The sequence below is a fragment of the Castor canadensis genome, chromosome X, assembly GCF_047511655.1.
Source record: "Castor canadensis chromosome X, mCasCan1.hap1v2, whole genome shotgun sequence".
Lineage (NCBI taxonomy): Eukaryota > Metazoa > Chordata > Mammalia > Rodentia > Castoridae > Castor > Castor canadensis.
In genome coordinates, this window is record NC_133405.1 from 74,186,022 (window position 1) to 74,208,045 (window position 22,024).

The 22,024-nt window shown below is 35.2% G+C and overlaps 1 protein-coding gene across 4 annotated transcripts in view; it reads right to left on the reverse strand.

Annotated features, from left to right (window-relative positions):
- Window positions 1-4,102, reverse strand: part of LOC109678628 (probable G-protein coupled receptor 174) — a 34,049-nt gene extending 29,947 nt beyond the window's left edge. For all 4 annotated transcript variants that reach the window (XM_074062751.1, XM_074062750.1, XM_074062753.1 and 1 more), the window contains exon 1: window positions 3,633-4,102. The gene's annotated coding sequence lies outside the window, so the exon portion shown is untranslated. The remainder of the gene's footprint in view (window positions 1-3,632) is intronic.
- Between the last annotated feature and the right edge of the window lie 17,922 nt (window positions 4,103-22,024).

The following is a 22,024-nucleotide window of genomic DNA, read 5'->3' on the forward strand; positions in this document are numbered from 1 at the left end:
AAAATGTTAAAAACAGATTCTAATCAAAACTAGTCCCCAAAATATAGAATCAGGATGCTATTATCATGGGAATGTGTAGAGAAAAGTCAAACAAATATGTATTTAGAAAAATGTATCTTTAGAAAATTAAATGAATAAGAGCTTTTATATAAGAATTAATAGGGACCAGAAAAACATAGATTAAAATGTAGTATAGGTTTTTTATGCTTTTTCCTTCTGTAAGCTTTTTATTCTAACAATCAAATTTGATGACAATATTTAATTGAAAAACCACATATGATAAATAATAAATCAGTCTATCCTAAATATGTCCATTTTTCAGCACACTACATGGTCTAACCCTTCAAATAGACTAGACATTCAAGATAATACACATTTCATTTTAAACCATAAACTTGTAAGTTATATAATATTACCAAAATATCAAAGAGACTGAATAGTAAATCATTATCATTACTGTTATTATATACTTAAGCTGCAGGAATTATTTTGTTGCATAAAAATAAGTAATTTCCTGATAAGAAATCTCTGGTAACACGTGGTAAGCTTGTAAGAAATACTTGAATCTGATTGTCAAATAAAGCTTAAAAGAATTTTAACTAAGTAATGAAAGTCTTGTTATTATTTGCCATAGTAGTGTGACATTGAGCAAAAATTTTTGGAAGAAATAAATATATTGTCAAGAAGTAAAAAAGGAGTTGAGGTGCTTTTGACTTGACGCAGACATTTGCACATGTTTTATTTCCACAGTAAAATAATGATTATACTGTCCAAGATGCATCTAAGCCTGAACTAGCAGCCCAGATCCCTTCTCTGATCATAAGTCATGCTTCTACATAATCCATATAACTGATCATTGCAATAAATTAAGCTTTGGTTTCCTCACTATATAATTAAAATTAGTGAAGTTCTTAATTCATAATCAAGTTTCCAGAGTTTGTACATATTTGATTTTGATAAATATTTTGCACTTCTGTTTTTCAGGAAATCAGCAACTTTATTCCTGGCTGATGGAAATGCAGTTATTGCCATTATTGTCTTTGAAACATGCTCTCCCCTCCCACTTTTGAAGCCTACCAAGAAAACCAACTTTAATCCCAGACAGCACCTGAATACACAATAAATGTTAGTAATAGTCAAGCCACTAACTAGCACATCCTTTTTGGGATTCACACTCCACCAATTACTGTAATTGTTTGTTCCTTCACACTCTTGCCAGACAGATACCCTGAAATCTTGACTCCCTTCTCAAATCTCAAATCTCCTATACCTCAGGACTTCCTGAACATTCTTCCTTGCCTTCTTATGTTGAATAAATTGTTTCCATGGCACTAGATATAGCACATAAGCATACAGCACATGGCCAGGTCTGTGCTAATGCTATATTAGAGTACTTAGTATTAATTTCTATTTTGAAGCTATTTTATGTAAGCCACAATGAGAAAAGTTCTTCCATCTTCTTACAAGGAAACAGTGGTAAAGGCCAGCAAATCAAGGTCTGCTGCAATATTGGAGCCCTTCAGAGAAGCCTGAAGTATGTCCTGGCATTGAGAGATTCTTGATTTCAAAATGACATCTTTTTAACATTTTCCAATGAATAATGCATGACTCTTAATCTACAAGCCTCATTAGGCAACAGAACCAAGCAACTGACAAGGCATCAAGAAACCTAAATCCTAAACTATTTTTTCTGTCAAAGACTCACAGAAGTATTTGACCCAGTCACTTCAACCCCCTGAGCCTCAGTTTTTCTAATCATAAAATGTACTTTCAACCTATTTCACTTCCCAAATCATAAAAGAGTCTCAGATGTTGGCCATTTCTCCAGTAAAAGAAAGTTCTTGGTAGGTTTCTAGGGACCTAGAAACTGATTCCTGAGAGAGCAGCCTTAGGAGGAAGGATTTAGAAAAACCATTTTTGGGGGGAACAAGGGAATGGGGCCCCTCCTCTCATGATTAGATAGGGGTCAGAAAAAGGAGTTAAATTCCCTTTCTGGATCTGGGTATCTAATTGGTGCTAAAAGTGTCCATGAGAGGATGACAGATTGAATGCTTCTTTCTCCTCTCCTTTTCCAGCTACCTAGTACAAAGGGCAATACTCAAGTTCATTCATTTCTAAGGGTCTACAGGTGAAGCTCAATGAACTTTTTGGAACAATCAGTGTCCCATGATTGATCTATGATCTCTGGCACCATATTACACTTATCTCAACAGAATAGATACATTAGATGTATTTTTCACAGAAATATTACTATAACATCTAACAGGGCAGATCAATGCATGTGTTCACAAGTGCAAAACAGTTTTCTGCAATTAAAATATATCTCCTCTTGGACACAGACTTTCTGGGAAATAGCTTTTATATGATCCAAATATTTGCCAGTGTGGCTGGCAGAATCTTTGCCTGAGCTAAAGAACTCAAAACCCACCTAAAAGATTGATATCATTGCCTCCATACTTGTGATTTAAAACAGCTAATGGAAAGCAACATTCTTTACTGAATGACTCAAATGATCTAAAATAGTTACTTGTTCTTATTCAATAAAATCAGAACTTTTCTTCCCTGGAAAGATTAGGCCAGTATAAAATGAAATCCATTCGCATCAATATTGACAGCAAAGGAGCAAAAAAAGTTATTTGAGATTTAATCCTTGGCCATGTTGTACCACATCCCTCTTCATTCCTGCCCTTATCTCAAATGGAAATCCATTTTTTCTGTTCTTTTTATCTTTGACTATAGCTCCTAGCAGTTACATGCCATCGATAGCCCCATATCTGTTTTAAAGTTAAAAGAAATTTTCTAAATATTTCCTTATTTGGTCCCAAAAGAAAAAGCATACAAACCAGAAAACAATTCCAATTACATTTTTTCAAAAAATAAGTTGTCAATTATCAGTATTTGAAATATAAATTTATCCAAAGTCATTTTATCCACTGTTTATTTTTTAATGTACTGATTACTTACTCTGATAAATACAGCTTATCTACGAAAAACAGAGCAACTGTGACTGTTGTATTTCTTATTTCCCCTCTCTGTCATTACAAACATGTTTTTCTTCCATATTGCTCTCTTAAAAGCAGAATCTCTACATTTACTATTAATTTCAATAATTCATTTTTATACTGAAAATATGTAACATAAAAACTGAGAGAAGAATGTGTTCATATTGGTAATGGTCTTGAAATATTACAGCTCTCATTTTTAAAATCATAGCTCATTTTGAAAAGGACTAAAAGTTAACTATTTTAATCATTCATCAGATAAAAATATTATCCTCAAAGAGTTGTAAAAAAGAGTAGATAAAAATCACCCTGCACATTCATACAAGTAACTTAATACAAAATAGGTTAGATTACAAATGCTCACAGAGCTATTTTTTTCCAATATCAATACACATAATGAAAAACGTCTCCACATAAAATTTACATTTTCCCCAATTCAAAGTTGATGATTATTTTTGTTCATGCCAATACCAAAGAAATGAGATCTGAGGGTTGCCCAGGTTCATTATATCCGTAAGTACCCTTAGATCCGACAGGTTATTCAGAATTTGGTATGAAGAGTTCAATTCTAGACATCAAGGGTGAATGACACAGATAAGCTAATAATGCATTTAAAAAATTGGAGCCTACCATTTCAGTTTCTTTCTGTTTTCTTCAGTGGTCTCCAAAGAATTCATGTGACAGCCACTCCAAAAAGGACAGTACTGATCTGTGCATCAATTCTGGCTCCGTGTTCTGAGAATAACCTATCCAATTCTTTACTACCAATAAAAGGAAGAAAAGGAAAAAAGAAAGGAAAGAAAGAAAAAAAGAAAGGGAGGGAGGAAGGGAGAAAAGAAGGGAGGAAGAAAGGGAGGAAGGTAGGAAAAATAGTTTAAAATAAAACTAAAAGAGAAACAATGAAGATAAAAGAAAAAATTAAATTCTCAGCATTACCTAACCACTACCATGTTGAAAAACATGGTAGTGAGATGTCAGAGTGAAATATGCAAGCTACTCTGTACAAACTGAACATTTCCGTTTTCCAGGGGGCAGCGTGTTTGCTCTCTCTCTCTGTCTCTCTCTCTCTCTCTCTTTGATTAATGATGCAGGGCTATGCTACGGGCTGTACATAAAGCGTGCAAAAGCTTCACAATTAGCAGAAGAAACCCTCCTTTCTATTTATAGCTCATTGTCTTCCAATTCTGTGGTTGTACTCAGTTTTGAATTTGTAATAACACAGAGACTGTTTATGGAGCCCTCTGCAGAAACTAGGTGTCCTCTGGCCCCTTCCATATTTAGTGGACCACTAAAGTCTTCAATATGATCCTTTCTCACAGCTCCTCAGTTGTGTTCTAGTACTAAAGGGATCATTTCTCTAAGGATGTTACCTAATTGGGTCACAGTAGAAATCAGCAAGGGGATGACCTCTGCCTGGAGCATTCTTGAATACACAAACCTGAAATTTTGACATTGAAATGAACATTCCACTCCTTAAGAAGAATTTGCAACTATAACCTACCTTCCACTTCTTTTCCACCCACTCTCTGTTACCCTTAATGTCCCTGTGATCAGGAAGTGCAAATAAGCCCCCATTTCCTCCCAAGGCTTAGGGGAACTTTGAGTGAAAAGAGACTGGTTTCCTGTAGCCCAAACCCATATCTTCAAGCTCTTGAACATGGTATTTCAAGGAATCCTTGAGGCCAGGAGTTCAAGTGCCCAGTACAACAGTGTATTAGGCACCTAATACTCTCCACCCTTACTACACTTAAGGGAATAAACAGGAGGAATTGTGCAAGACTTGAGTATACCTTCAGACCAGGAGAAGGGTACTTTTCACATAGGCCATGGGAAAAGGAAATATGCTAGTGCAGGTCCAGCCTAATATTACAACCTAGCTGTATGGTATATTATGAAGAGTACCTGGGTGGGCCCTCTGCCTCAAAATACATCCTCCACTATGTCTGAAGACCATTTCCCTAGAAGTTAAGCATTTCTTAAATCTTGACTTTAATATCCTTGTACCCCTACTCAAAAATCTTGGTGTGAATATTTATCAGAACTAGAAAGGTAAGAGTAGATAGTGGGAATGGGATATAAAGGAAAACTGGACAGTTCCCAGAATGGAAAACCTAAACTGCCAAAAGCAATATTTAATGATTTTTGTTCCAAAGTAGTCATAGTGAGAATGATCTTCATAAGTGATGAAAAGTATAAAATGAAACATTGTAAATTAAACTAAATTTATAATAAGTCAGGTATGCTGACAACAGAAATATATTACTCTTACTTCTTCTTTTTATACTAGACTCTGAAGCCTGACAGACCATAGGGATAGCACTTTGCTTGTTTGTTTAAAGTAATTTTCCACTTTCCTTTTGGTGTGTTTGTAGTCAGTGTGATACTCTCTCCCCTCATACAGTCTGACCTCCATTCAGGAAACATCTATTGAATACCTAATAAATGCAGAGCAGTGGATCAAATAAAGCTTGAGAGGGGAGAGTAAACATCAACAAATAGGAGGGCACTGATGGTAAAGAAAAGGGTGCCAACTCCCAGCAGCTTTTTAGAATACATTTAAGCAGATAAGATATTATGTAATTTTCTCAAATATAAAGTAACATATAAGTGATAAGGACCTAAGAATGTCATATCTAGTGCTGTAAGATTTCAAAGAGGAAGTCAAGGATCCCAGAGGGCTAGAGTAAGAGATGGAATTTCAGTATGGAAGTCAGGCAAGTCTTCCAGTAGGAAGAGTGCTTGGGTTAGCCTATTAAGAATGGCAGCATTTTAGTAAGAATATGAAGATTCTATTTGGATTTCTTAAAATTCATAAATCTTATTACTTTGAATTGGTTTATCTTGTCATATCCTCGTTTTCCTCTTGTCTGCTATAACCAAATAATCTTTGAATGCAGGCATATCAGTCTCCTTATATAGACTATGTGTTCTGAATTTTCTCCTGTTGCCTCAGCGACAACTCACAGAAGCCAATATTCAAGTATTTTGAAATAAAACACCCAGTGGTGAAATTTCCTGAACAAGATTACACTTATCTTCTCTATTTAGGTTAGGGAACTTTAGCCTCAGTTGAACCAAGGAATGGCCCTACAGGAACCTCTTAAATTTCACTCCAAATTGGTCAAATAGAAGCATATAAGAGTAACGTTATGATGTACTCTAAGTTTTCATTTTACATATGAAGAAAGTGAAAAGGAGCACAGTTCAAGTCTCACAGTGAACTAGTAGTAAAGCTGAGACAAGAACTTGGGTTTCTTGACTCTTATGGGAATATCTTCACTGAAGTCAATTCTATCTGGCCAATGTTTCATGCCATCTATGAAGCAGGCAATTTAATTATAGTTATATTATCTATGGCAAGCTGTTGTTTTGTTTGGTTGCAGAGAAAAGGTAAAATATAAAATAGATTCAAACTTGAGCTCTGTAACTCTGCCTTTATATATAAAAGGTGAAAACATTTTAACTCACTTAGGTCTACTTTCAAAAGAAAAAGTGCACAGGTACAGATCATTCTCTTCTATCATTTCTCTATAGCATAATTCTGAAATAAAAAATAAAGTGGAAATAAAGGACATGTTTGAGCTTTCATTTTTGGTTTGAAGAGAGAATGTTCTTTTTAATAAATGTTTCATTATCACCTAATGTTTACCTCTTGATTCTAAAACTACTATTTCAATTTAGCTTCTTTGTCATGTACCACCCAGAACATTACATGGTACAGTGTAGATTATGATTAATTTAGTTTTCTAAACATATTGATTGAAACCTATAATTTTAAAGGACACAAGAATTCTCCCATTACAAGAATTTTCAATATTTTAAATGTTTTTGCTTATGACTTAATCATGACTAGCATTTGTTTAACACTCTGTAATTGGCAAAGTGTTTTATATCTTGCTGTGCAAGTGCACAGAATTAGTACATCATCAGTTAAATATCAGAGCACTGTAATTAGCAGACTGAAATACATTTGAAATCAGTTTTTCAAATTATTTTAGGGGGAGTTACCAGTTAACAACTAGTCATCCTTATTCTCTGTTTAAATAAAATATTTTTGTACCCAGAGAATGCCAGGCACTGTGGTAGATGCTTTACAATCATTGTCTTATTTATTCACTAAAACAATCTGTGTTTTAGGTACTTTTGGGGCTCTACTTTATAGCTTAAAAGAGGGTTCAGAATGCAAATCAAAACCACACTAAGATTCCACCTCACCCCAGTTAGAATGGCTATCATCAAAAACACCAACAACAACAAATGTTGGCAAGGATGCAGGGGAAAAAGGAACCCACATACACTGCTGGTGGGAATAAAAGCTAGTACAACCACTCTGGAAAACAATATAGAGGCTTCTTAAAAAACTAAACATAGATCTGCCATATGACCCAGTAATACTACTCCTAGTGGATATACCCGAAGGAATGTTACTGAAGTTACAACAAAAGCACCTGCACACCCATGTTTATTGCAGCACTATTTACAATAGCTAATCTATGGAAACAGCCAACATGCCCCACTACCAATGAATGGATTAAGAAAATGTGGTATTTATACACAATGGAATTTTACTCAGCCACAAAGAAAAATGAAATTTTGTCATTCGCAAGTAAATGGATGGAACTGGAGCACATCATCTTAAACGAAGTTAGCCATGCTCAGAAGGCCGAAAATCACATGTTCTCCCTCATATGTGGATTATAGACCCAAATCAAATGCAGTAATATTATTGGACATGGATCACACACTAAGGGAAGAACATGCACAGGAGAAATAGGGAAAGGAAAGGAAACCTAAAACTTGAATGTGGTTGATATGCTCCCTTTATTTGAGGAGCAAATAAAGTAATCAAATTAGCAGAGGCCACCATGGGAAGGGGACCAAGAAGTAGCGAAGAGGTCTGGTAGAAATGAACCAATGTGGGTTGCAATACACAAGTGCATGGAAGCAAGGCTAGGAATCTCTATGTATAGCTATCTTTATCACAAAGTAGCAAAAACTATATGTCTTTCTTACTATCTCTTATGTTTTCTCTTCAACAAAATTGGAGAAGAAGGTGGAACAAGTTCTGCCTGGAAGCAGGGGATTGGAGGAGGTAGGGGTGTGAGGGGGAGGTGGCACAAACAGTGTGTACACATGTTAGTAAATGCAAAAACAATAAAACAAAAGGATAAAGAAGAAAAGGGTTCACAAACATTAAGTAATATTCTCCAAATCACACAGCTTTCATAGTCACAAAACACTGAGTATTGATTTGGAATTTTGAAATTAAGGAGATTTCAAACCACAGAATATCACTTCTGATCCTAAAGTTTAATGGTCCCTATTAGTAAACTGTAATATTACACCTGAATTCTACTAATTATTATAAATAGGCCAGACAATAAAAGAAGACCCTATAAATATAAATTCAGGAGGTTCATATGGCTGAGCGAGAAATCTCTAGTTATTGGGATGATGAAGTTATGGTGGCATTAGGGAACTCCCACATAGTCCTAAGTAGACTGCAAAATATCTCTCATTTCACAGTTTCAAGCAGTTACAGAATAGATCACCTGTTCAACTCTTTCCTTCCTTGACAAAATTTGCAGTTCTCTCTCATACCTGTATGCTTCATTTGTCTTGGTAGAGTATCCCTGAGTTGATTATAGAAGATGGTTAGAAAACAGAACTTTGCTAAATCCAGAAAGAAAATGTACAATTGTTTCTATCTCAGACAAATGGACTAGTGGCCAAATGCAAAATGTAGTTTATTCAAGACCGGATTCATTTGTAAATCCAATGTAGTAACATTTAATTGAATTTTCATTCTTTATTCAGAAAACAAAGGAAAAGATAAATAGTTCAAAACAGGATCCAAAATGAGAAATAATAAGCCATCATGTGTTAGGGTAAGTTTGGGGCCTGAAAGGAAATAATTCATTACTAGAAAAGTGTCCAGAGAGGATTATGCTAAAAAAATCACAATTCAAGTACAAATGAGAATTAGGTTGTCCAATCAAAAATAGTACTCATTTGGATCACATGACATGGGGAGAGCACATATGGGCGATATAGGAATAGGTAGAAAACCCAAAACATGACAGCATTTGATGTCCCCACTCCATAGGAACTAATACAGAAACCTTAAAGTGACAGAGGTTGTCATGATCAGTTAGTTGTCATGATCAGTTAGAGATGAATCAACATGGGTCATAACACGTGTACATGAAAGCAATGCTAGGAATATTTCTGTACAGCTATCCCTAACTCAACTAGCAAAAACGGTTTGTCTTCCTTATACTTGTGTCTTTTCTTCAACAAAATTAGTGATAAGTGCAGAACAGGGCCTACCTGGAACTGAGGGGGAGGAGGGGAGAAGGTGGGGGAGGAGGGCAGAGGGTAGAAATGATCCAAACAATGTATGCACATGTGAATAAATTAATAATTAAAAAATAAAATTTTAAAAAAGATTAAAAAATAGTACTCAAAGAAATATAGAAAGGTGGTACTGTTTGGATCTACATGCTCAGATCAGAAGCAAAGTCATGATTGGTCATGTTGTAATTAATTTTAAGCACTTACAATTAGCAATAAGCAGTAAGTACGAAAATTACTATATTAGACTCTTGGTAATAGAAGATTCAACTAAAACTTAACAAAAGTCACTTCATACAGCCTATAATCATATATGCACATATGGACAAGGCCCTACAGAGAAACACTCTTATCCATAGACACATTATAAGGTAATTTATCCTACACAGTACAATACTAAACACAAGTGTTGTGAATCCCCCCACCCACAGTTAATACACATACCTGCCACCAGTGTGAAAAGCCAATATTTCAGGTGTCATCTATTTGACTTTTCTGTGTGTCCTTTTTATACAAGTAAACTCTGAAGAGTAGATGCATAACTTCGGATTTCTTACTTAGTGAAAGTTTATCAGGTAAATCTACTCCCAATAGAGATAATGTAAGTTTCAGGACAATTACTAGGGAAGGAATGCTGGAGAGGAATGGGACAAGTTGTAGGAAAGTATTCACTTGTTCCATTCCCTAAAATTCCCAAAATTCACCCTAAAATTTTGCTTTAGGCCATTTTCATTGACCACATTTAAAACTCTGGCATGCTGGAAGTAAAGGATTCTTAGCCATCTTCCTGGGTGTGAGTTTTTACAACTGGACCATGAATGGACATCAGAAAGTCCTTGAATCCCTGAAAGAATTTATGGAATTTTCTGTGCACATTCATTTGTGCCTTTTTCTTGGGAGAAGTTTCATAGTTTCAATTGGATTTGTAATGGGGTTTAGGTCAAAAATATTAAGAAGTACTAGACTAATAAGCATTGCTACCTTAGACTGTCTGCTATCAGGAAGTACAACCTGGCAGGAATGGCCCAGCAGAGAAGGTTTTCAGATAGTAATCCACTAAATAGTTACAAATGGCTGGTCTGTCTGATTTCCTCATTTACGGGTGATGAAATATAAGTCTGAAGAGCTAAAAGTCTTGCCCAATGTGGCATAGTTAATCATGGTGACCTCAGTATAAATTATTTTGAAAGACAATCTCTCTTATCCTATTTATTTTCCTGGATGTTTCATTCACTGTCTTGTAAAGAAGGTGTTCAATATGCTGGAAACTGGCTTATGGTGTTTTTTCCTATCTGGGAATGAAGGAGTCATAAAAATGGAAAGAACATATTGACCACTGGACTGCAGCAATGATATTTGATGTTATTTTAAAGCAAATGTTCTTTAGCTTAAAAATTTCCAAAATTGTCCAAATTTTTTGTGCTCATGTCTGTGATTCTTTGTGTGTATTTTACTGGAAAAAGTTCCATGAGCCAAAAAAAGGACTAGAAATCACTGACTTCATTTTTCAGTTAATGAAACTAAAGCTCAGACTGGAAAAGGGAGTAGCTCATGTTCTCTTAGCTAGGAAATGGAAAAGTCAAAACTAGAACCAAACCTCTCAGTTTTAATTCAGTATTACTTGTATTGCCCTAAGCAGTCTTTTCCTCAACAAACTTTTTTCTCTAAATAAGTGTGTTTTTATATTTTCCCTATTTAATACTTGTGGAAAAGTTCTGATCAAATGTAACCAAGACAAGAGACACTGTAGAATAAGTACAGAAAGGGATTTGTATATTATTGTGAGTCTTCTGAACTCTAAATCATTCAGCTAATATGTTTTCATATTACCCTAGCCACTGTGACCAAGGTAAAGGGTTTAAGTTATAAATCAAACTTTTAGAGATACTCTAAAAGTGACAATACTTACCTTAAACAGATAGAGATTAATTAAAGATTGTTAGATAAGTCTCCAGGACAGACAAAGAACCAGGCTTAGATGCTATACAGAGACAATCGCAAAGTGCAATTGTATAATGAGAGCACACTAGCAGAAACACTAGTATGGCTACCATCACCCACTCAATACTTATTGGAGACTGTATGTGACACTTTGTAAAGATTCTGTAAAAGAATTAGATGCCTTGGGCATAACCATTTCCAGAAGATCCAACCCTTCTATGTGGCTCCAACTTCATATTGCTTTCTTTCACTTCCAGTATCATGATGGAAACGGTGTAGGAGGTGAACATGGTGGAAATGTTATGTAGTCATGTATGAAAATGGAAAAATAAGACGTGCTGAAACTATTCTAAGAATGGGGGAGGGGAAGAAAAAATAATGATGGAGGTGGTGAATTTAACCTAGGTATATTGTAAGCTCTTTTGTAAACATCACAATGTACTCCTAGTACATAATATGATAATAAAATTAATTAGTTAATTAATTAATTAAAAATTTACCTACTTGACCAAACCTAGGTTACATACTCATACATTACTTCAATAAGTAACAAATGAATAAAAATACATATGCATAACTCTATGTATATGTATGTAATGTGGATTTTAGATTCTCTGACTTAACAGTACCAGCAGCCAAATTACAAAGGGGTTCAAGTAGGTGTTATGGAAACCAATATAGAATATTTTCCACGGGATCTAAGATTTCCCAACTCTTTTACACTTTAACATGTGAAGGGGGCTGGGATTGGTAAGAGAGCAAGATAATCATTCAAGGAACAACTTAAAATGAAATTTAACACATTGAAATCCCTTAGGACACTCCTAACACAGCTACCTTCATAGCAAATTGGTCTGATACAAAATTTTGTAATTTTAACTTACATCAAACAAAACTAAGAAGATCAATATTCAAAAAGTTAAAATACCATAAAACCATGTCTATAGTCCTCAAATTGGAATGCCTGCTGTTTTAAGAATGGTCTCTGCTTCTGTATGACCCATAGAGAATTGAGTATATCAAGAACTAAAAGATGGGACCCTACCAGCTCATGAATGCCTGGTAGTGGTTTAAGAGCAGGTGAGACCACAAAGTACTTAGTAGGGAAAATGAAATGAGGATAGATAGTTGAGTGCTTCATGTAAAGGGAATATAAACAGGTTGTTAGCAGAGGAAAAAGGAAGAAGAAAAGATGATTTAACAGTGGATATAGAGCAAAGATCTCAGACAGAGTGAAAATGCTCTCATTTTCATAGGTAACATTCTCTGTATCTATGCAGAACTCTGAAAGGAAACATATTCTTGGGGGCCTGAGAAAGTAGGGATGGCTATAGGCTACCATATGTTGATTTTTCTGCCCTGTACCTCAGCTTTGACCTAAAAAGGCAGAGGTCAATAAATTATGAGGAAGTTTCCTTTCCTGAGACATGGAAAGGAAGAAATTTATATATAGGTATAACTTCTGTTACTCATATGAATAGAAACTCAAGATCAATAGAGAACAATTTTTCCTTGGCTTAGAAAACTGGGCTAAATTGGTACCATTGTTGCCTTCTAATCTTAAGGGTTTGCTGAAGCTCTTTTGGTTGGGGAACAGTAAATTAATTTGAAATAATCAGAGCAGAGTACTTAAACCTAAATTAGCTTTTTGTATTTTATTTTAATCAGGGTGTGCAGGTTTCATGTGTAATAATGCCTATGTTTGTCTTTGAAACCTGGAATACGCCTACATGTTTTGAGCCCATTTTTCCAGTTGCTTTGCTTTGGAAATTATTTGCAGTAGTAAATGTTATGTGTGATGTTGAGTTACTTCTTAAAATTGTATGAGGTCAAAGCTGTTCAAAAGCATTTATCAGCAATTACCTCTTTACTTTTGCTTGCCATTACCTATGAAAGAAGTCATGTCTCCAGCTTATCATAAGCTTTAACTGAATTATTAATAGGTACAATACCAACTCAGTTCTTCTCAAGTAACCCAGCAAGGTGTAACTGACATAGTAGTGACCAATTTTCCCTTTTCCCCAATGTACAGAGTAGTCAAGTCTCTGGTCTCCAATCCTAAAAGGTCATTTCCTTCTCAAATAAGCAATCAATTACCCAGTAGGAGTTTCAAGCAGATTTCCACTTTGTATATGTTCCTCTTATGTCTCATTATTGTTCCTTTCTTGATTGGGTTGGGTGAGGGAAGGAAGGCTAGACAGTCTAATTCTCAGGGATTATCATCATATTAACCCATTCATCTGATACTCCAACCAAGATGTTTTTGACAGGATTTTCATATGTAGGTGTCTAAAGCCCAATTCAAATTGGTTTCAGGAAAAAAGTATTGGTTCATGTTATTGAAAATTTAAGACTTCAAGCATCTTTGGATCTAGGTACTCAAAAATGGAAGCAGAAATGTTTCTTGTATCTTTTCTCTTATTTCTCCTGACTTGGCTTCAATTTTAGGTAGACTTTCCAAAACAAATAGTGATAAACTATACTCTCAATAGTCTTGCAGGACAAGTAAAGCAGATTAATATACTCTCCTTATACATAAGGAAAATGAATCACAGGGCATCCTTTCAAATACTTGAAAGAATTGCTCAAGATAATATAAGTGATTAGGTAAGTGACTTTATCAGGCATCTCATATTCTTTCAGAACTCTATTGTGTTCAAATATTTCTGGAAGAACCAGCTATGAGAAGGTATAACATGATAGCACTATGCCTCAGTTACACAATGTGCCTCTCACTTTTTGCCTCAGGATTTCTCTTTGCTGCATAAGTTACCTACTAATAAATTTGAAACTGGGATGGTTGAAATTTTGGGAAGGCTTAGCGCTGTAGATCAATAGTATCTTAACAAGGACTAGGTCTAGTAAAATGGATTTTAAATAGGAAAACATGCCTTGCTTTACTCTTATATCCAAAAATAAAATTAATCTCTTAGAGAACAGAATATATGAAGATAAGAGCAACACACAGAGAAAGTATTGAGAAATTTAATCTAACTATTAGCTTAGGCTCAGTGAAAAACAGTAAATTGCCACCTCCGAGGGCAAATATTTTAAGTAGATGCTGTCTCAGATAGCATTAATGGAAATAAACTGTATAGATGAATAAAGATCATAGTTATATTCTACTTTGTAGTTACCAGCTACAAAGTTAAGTCCTTCATATAAACAGGTTGATCAACAAATTCTAAAGTGAAGAGCTAGAAGCAGTGGATACAAACTCCCAAGAGAAATACGCTTGTCAAGTGTAAGAAAGACCATTCCAACAATTGTCAAAATTTAAAAAGGCAGCCTAAGCAAGCAAATGAGTTCACTGTCTATGAAAATAGAAACTACAGAATTCATGATTGGAATTGCTATTGACTGACCATGTCCTGCACTCATTAAATTCACACAATTGATACTCTAACTCCCAATGTGACTGGATTTGGGGGTGGGGCCTAAGAGAAGGTAATAAAATATGAAATGAGGTCATAAAGTTGGGTTCCTAATTTTTCCATCTTCTAGAACTATGAGAAAATAAATGTCTATTGTTCTAGCCATCAAATCTATGGTGTTTGGCTATAGCAGCTCAAAAACAATAAGATGAAGACATTGTAGAAGAGATTTAAGAAAAGGAATAAAATTATCCTACATCGAAGATTTTTAATTTGAAAAAAGTCCTAGGGAATCTGCAAAGGCAAGACTATAGGTTGACAATTTAAAGAGTTCTGTGTTTAAAATGTTGTATGTAGACAATCTCCATGTAAAATATAGTTTGAATAAAATATTTGAATGCTTTGTGAATATTTGAGGAAAATTATTGAACTCATTAATCTTCTGATTCTTTCCAAACTTGTGAAAATGCATCTACATAGCACAATGGCTAAAATAAGATTTTCAGATTTATACCTTGATTCTAAACTTGGCTCAGCTATTCACCAAGACTTTAAACTTGCACAGGAAATTTAGCACCTCACTACTTCAATTTCCTTACTTGTAAAATGTGAATAATAATAGAACCTATTACAAAAGTGTGTTATGAGGTATAAAAAGCACTTAAAAAACTTTCAATATATATTAGATATTATTAACATTATTTAACAAAAATCTTCCATAATACCTTGCTAGAGATTCCAATTCACTCTCAGAGCATGGCTACAAATTTCTCATTCTTCAGGTGTCCCACACTGGCATAATCTCTCCTACCATAAATAGCAATCTTATCATCTTTCTTCTCACAAGGACAGGACTCAAGCCTGGGAAGGAATTTTTTTGATTAGTAACTCCATATGAACTTTAAGATTGATTTTTCCTGCCTTCTACCTTGTATTAATAACAATTCAAAGTGGATCAAAGACCTTAATATATGATCTGAAACTTTGAAACTACTACAGGAATGAATAGGGGAACTCTGGAACATATAGGCATAGACAGTGACTTCCTGAATAGAACCCAAAGACCTCAGAAATTAAGAGAAAGCATTGACAAATGGGACTGGATCAAATTTAAAGGTTTTGGCATAGCAAAGGAAAGTCACTAGATTTAAGACATAGCCTAGAGAATGGGAGAAAATCTTTGCTGGCTATTCATCCGATAAGGGACTAATAACTAGAATTTATAGGGAACTCAAAACCCTAAACTCCCAAAGAATCAAAACCATCCAATGAAGAAATGGGCACATGAATCAAAGAAACAATTTTCAATAGAATATTCACATACTCAGTCTCTATGTGTGTGGGTATTTTCTATAGTTTTTCTTATTATTGGTTTCTAGTTTAAATCCATTGTGGTCTGATAAAGTAACAGATATTATTTCAGTTTTCTGTGTTTGTAAGACTTGCTTTATGTCCTATGACATGATATATTTTGGAGAAAGTTCTATGAGCTGCTGAGAGTGCATATTCTTTATTTACTGAGTAAAATATTCTGTAGATGTCTATTACATCCATCAGATCTACAGTGACATTTAATTCTAAAGTCTCTTTGTTGATGCTTTTGTCTGTGTGACCTGTCTATTGGTGAGACTGAGGCATTAAAGTCACCTGTTAGAAAAGAAAAGAGAATGATAGTCAACAATATCAAAATACTTCACATCTATAATAATAGGGGGTAGGAAAGAAGGGCAAGGGAGAGTAACAGAGTGAATTGAACTGATCAAAGTAAACCATATTCACAGCTGGGATACACTGAGAAACCCCTTTGAATATTGACTTTGAAATTAGTAATGAAAGACAAGACTGTAAAACAGGTACAGTGTAGGCATTTACTTGTCAGAAGGTGGGGTGAATAAAGGAGATAAAGATGAAGGAATAGGGTTAATGGGCTTTATATATATATAAAGGAAATAGAATGATGAAACCTCTTGTAATTGCTTTAAGTGGGATAGGGGTGGAAATGGAAGGAACAATACAGCCAATGTACAATGTAAGGCTATTTAGAATTGTCACAACAAATCCCCTTCTGTACAATGAATATATGATAATAAAAATGGAAAAAAATAAAATTAAGTCACCCACTATTATTGTGGTGGAGTCTATGTTTTAATGTCTGGTAGTGTTTGCATTCTGAAGTTATGAAATTGAGCCTGCTGACATTCAGTCCATATATGTGTACATTTGTTATCTCTTGCTGCTGGATTTTTCCCTTTATCAATAGGAAGTAATCTTTTTCTCTTTGATAGTTTTAGTTGGAAATCTGTTTTGTCAGTTACAACTTCTCATGCTTGCTTTTGGGCTCCATATGCTTGTAAAATAGTTTCCCATCCTTTTACTTTAAGCCTATGTTTGTTTTTGCTAGTGAATTGTGTTTGTTGAAGGCAACAAATGGTCAGGCCTTGTTTTTTAGTAATATCCTCCAGTCTGTGTCTTTTGATTGGAGAGTTGAGGCCATTAATATTCAGCATTCCTATGTAGTAATTCTTGCCATTTTATTTGTTTTTTAGTGTTTGCTTCTTCATTACTCCTCATTTCCTTATTTACTCATCTAGTGAGATTTATTCATTTCTCTGTTTTCATGATGTGTTTATCTTCATCTTCTATGTGGAAGATTCCTTTAAGTACCTCCTGCAGCTTTATTGTAGTGGTACTGAACTGCTTTAGATTTTGCTTATCATGGAATATTTTTATTTCTCCTTCAGTTATGAAGGATAGCTTAATCTAGGTTGGTAGCTTTTTTTTCAGGGCTTAAAATATATCATTCCATACACTCTTGTTATTCTGATGGGTTTGTCTTTATAGGTGACTTGGCTCTTCTCTCTTGCAGTTTTCAATATTCTTTCCTAGATGGATATGCTTAATGTTTAATCTATAACATAATATGGGATATGCTTAATGTTTAATCTATAACATGATATGGGGAGGCTCTTATCTTCTTTCTTTGGAGTCTTAAAATCCTGTTGTACCTGATCTCTTTCTCAAGATTTGGAAAGTTTTCTGCTATTATTTTATTGAATTTATTTTGTCTTTAATTTGTGCCTATTTTCCTTTTATGTCCATGTTTTGATGTATGGTCTTTTATTGGTGTCACAGAGGTCTTGTATCTTGCATTCATACTTATTCACTTTTTTTCTGTCTTCATCTGCATGTTCTTACACATCTATCTTATCTTCAGGCCCTAGTAGTCTATCTTCAAGTTGACATAGTTTCCTGGAGAGATTTTCAACTGAGATTTTATTTCATGTTTTAATTTTTGTGTCCAGAATTTCTATTTAATTTTTCCTCTATCAATATCTTATTGACTTCTTTCATGCCCTGCATCATCCTCTTCATTTTGTTCAGCTTTTTGAGCATTTTGGAATTCATTTAGGCATTTATTTGAGTCCTCTTTAATTTCATTAATCATTCTTACCATTTTAAATTTATTTTTGTCAAGATTTCAACCAGTTCACTTTTATTAGTGTTTGTTACTGTGGAGTTGTTGCGATTTGGAGTAGTCATGTTGCCTTATTTTTCAAATTTCTTGTGTTTCTGCATTGGGATTGGTGCATCTAAGGCCAAGTCATTGGTTCAACATTTTAATCACCTGTAGTCTTTGCATTGAAATATTCTAAATGTTCAAATCTATAGTGCCCAGTTTGAGGTGACATTTCTCACCATGGTACTGGGAATGTGGCTCAGTAGCCAAGCATTCACCCACGTGCTCAGGACACCAGACCTGATCCCCATCCCTGCTCAGATTGAGGTAAACTAGCTTGAGTCTCTTGTAGAAGAGTTGGTTGTCTGCTTCTGGACTCCTTTCATATATAAACTTCACTTCTTTGTGTACTGGGAGCCACTCCTGGCTGCAGGAAGCTTTATGGCCTATGGGCTGAGCAGGCTTCTACTTGCTGCACAAGCCTCCTATCTTGTTTCCTCCAGGGCAACAAGCAGCCAAGCCTTAGTGTGACCTCCCCCAACAATGCATCAGAGAGGGGGGGAAGCAAACATAATACTGAGCTCTGGACTGACTGAAAGAACTGAGGGGCCTAGCTGTTCTGCCTGCTGTTCTGCATGCATATAGACCCCATCCAACAGTTCACCTCCCTGTGGGTAGGAGGAGGCTGTAGAAGTCTTGTGTTTCAGAGAGTCTGGATACAGAGATCTTTAGTTCTTCTGAGATCCAACACACAGTAGGATGGAGTTCCCAGAGTCCAGTCTCAGTGTTTTTAAGCCCCATCCAGCTGTTGTCAAAGCTATGTGATTCGGAGGGCCTGGGCTTAGGGCCCTTAGACTAGCCTGGCAGCTAACCTAGACTTGGATGCAGTTCCTGGAGGTAGTCTCAGTGTTTTCAGGCTCTGCCCAGAAGTTCATCTCCCTGTGTGAGGGAGTAGACTGTGAATATCACATAATTCACAGTCTGGACTAAGAGCCCTCTGACCCACTTAACAGCCATCCATGCAGCCAGAATGTAGGCCCTGGAAGCTTAATACAATACCAGCCACAGGCTCAGTCTACTGTTTGCACGATCTTCAGGTGATGGGACTTGCCAAGGAGGGTGGAGCCTCTGATCACCACATCCTTCACTGTGACAGCTCCCCACTGTTTCTGCTTCTTTACTGGACTATGTCAGATCCTCTCCCTCTCTACAAGCACTTCTTATGGCCATCTCCTACCCAGACAATGTGGCAGGACCCCCTGAGCCATGATTATTCCTGCTTTCAAATCCCCAAAGTAGATCACTCTTAAACAATAGGCTGTCTCTTATGATGGCATCTTGGGATAGCCTGCAGAGATGAGAGTAACAGAATATTTTTCCTCACCGAGGCTAACCTTACATCAGAACAAACACTGTCTCACCAAATTCCTACACTAGATCTAAGGCTTATGGGAGGTGTGGTCTAATCTTCCAGCCAATATTGAGTCTGTTGCCAGACCCACCTGGCATACCTTCTGATTGCATCTTTGGCTACAACCACTAATACACTTTCCATGTTTATAGATTTGTGTATTCTGAACAGTCCATATTAATGGGATCATAGTATATGTGGCCTTTTAAAACCTGGATTCTTAAAAAACATAAAACTGGATTTTTCATTTTCATAATGCTCCAAGGTTCATCCATATTGTAGTGTGTATCAGTACTTCAATAATTTTATTTCCAAATAATATTCCATTACATGAAAATATCACATTTTTCATTTATCCATCAGCTTATGCAGATCTGAGTTGTTTCCACTTTTGAACTGTTATGAATAATGCTGGTATGGCCATCTGTATAGAAGTTTTTTATAAGGTTGTGAGTTTTCATTTCTCTTTGGGTGGAATTGCTGGAGCTTCTTTGCTAAACTCTGCATTTAACCTTTTGAGGAGCCAACAGAGGGTTTTCCAAAGTAACAACACAATTTCATAATCTCAACAGTAATATGTAAGGGCCCCAATTGCTCCATACCATTCCCATTACTTATTATTGTTGGGCTTTTGATTATAGTCATCCTAAGGAGAAAGAACTAGTATTTCATTGAGGTCTAGATTTACATTTCTTTAGTAGCCAGTGATGTTAAGCATGGATCTCTTTTCTCCTTTTCTTTATTAGTATTTGTAGCTTTGAATCTAAAGTGTATCTCTTGTAGACAACATATAGTTGGTTAGTCTTTCTATTCAGTTCAATCTGTGAGTTGTTCTCTTACATTAGTTTGCTTAACCATAGATTTAATGTTATTGTTGATATTTTTGGATACTTATCTGCTTTTACTTCTGTTCTCTTTGTCTTCTATTTCTGGTGTTTGTTTCATCCTCTGTTATCTTGTGTCTTTTGTATCAAGTGGCTATTTCTCATTGTGTCATTCTACTTCCTTTAAGGATTTTAAACTATATCCTGTTAGCTACTTTCATAAGAAAAATAGGAGTTACAATATTTACTTTAAATTATCTGAAACAGCATCAGATATGTGCCAGTTTAATTTCAGTAAGATATGGGAATGTGCTGTATACCAGTGGCTCACACCTATAATCCTAGCTACTTGGGAGGATGAGATCAGAAGGATCATGGTTGGAGACCAGCCAGGCAAATATTTCAAGTGACCCCCATCTCCAAAATAACCAGAGAAAAATGGACTGGAAGTGCACTTCAAGCATTAGAGCACTTGCTTTCGGGTGTAAAGCTTTGAGTTCATGCCCCAGTCCCACATACAAAAAAAGATAAGAACATTATTCCTACATAACTCCATTTGCTCTCTCTCTCTCTCTCTCTCTCTCTCTATATATATATATATATATATGTATATATGTGTATCATCTACTTATGTACCAAATTAACAAATACCTTGTTATAACTTTTGCCATATGTAACTTTATTTATCCTAAAGAATTTAGGAAAAACGGAAAACACAAATATATGTATAGAGTTTGGTTTCGGTTCAAATGTTTATTATTAAATTTCTTTTTTTTTCATTTACAAAATCAGAGAAAAGGAGGGCAGAACAAGTCCTGCCTGGGGTGCTGGTACCAGTGGAAGAGGAGGAGGAGGTAGGGAAAAGGTATAACAGGGTTGATATGGTGCAGATATATTTGATATATTATACAAATTTTTGAGTCATTATAAATTATAGATCTTTCCTCTTTTCTTAATTCATCATAAATTTTTCAGATTAAAAATTAACTTAAGCCAGTTGTTGATGATTCATGCCTATAATCCTAGTCACAGATTTTCTCATGGCAAAGATAATTCTCAAAAAATAGCTAAGACACCAGGACTACTGGTGGTGTCACCCAGCTTTTTAATTGAAATGTTTCTCCTGTGAAAGCATGTTTAGATATGATCAATATTTACAATCAACAATTAAAATGCATTATACTCCATAGTGTAAGTGGGCATCACACAATCAGTTCAGATCTTACAGCAAATGCAGGCATTCCAAACCAAAAGGATTTCTGATTCAGAGTTGCACTACAGAAATTCTGAAAATTCAGCCTGTTGGTTTACCCTGCATTTTTTAATTTCAAGAATTCAATATCAACTTTTACCTAAATTAAATTTATTTTTAAATTGACTCATGAAATCATAAAATGTATACATATTAGTAGAGTACCATATAATGTTCCAATGCTTATTTATATTGTGTAATGTCTAAATCAGGTTAAACATACCTATCTTCTCAAAAATTTATTATTTCCTTAAGGTGAAAGCATTCAAAATTCTATCTCATATCTTTTGAAATACGTATGTAATTGCTATCTGTAGTCATCCTACTCTGCAGTAGCACACCAAAATTTCTTGCTCCTATCTAACTGTAACATAATATCCATTAACTTTTCCCCATCTCTCCCCCCAAC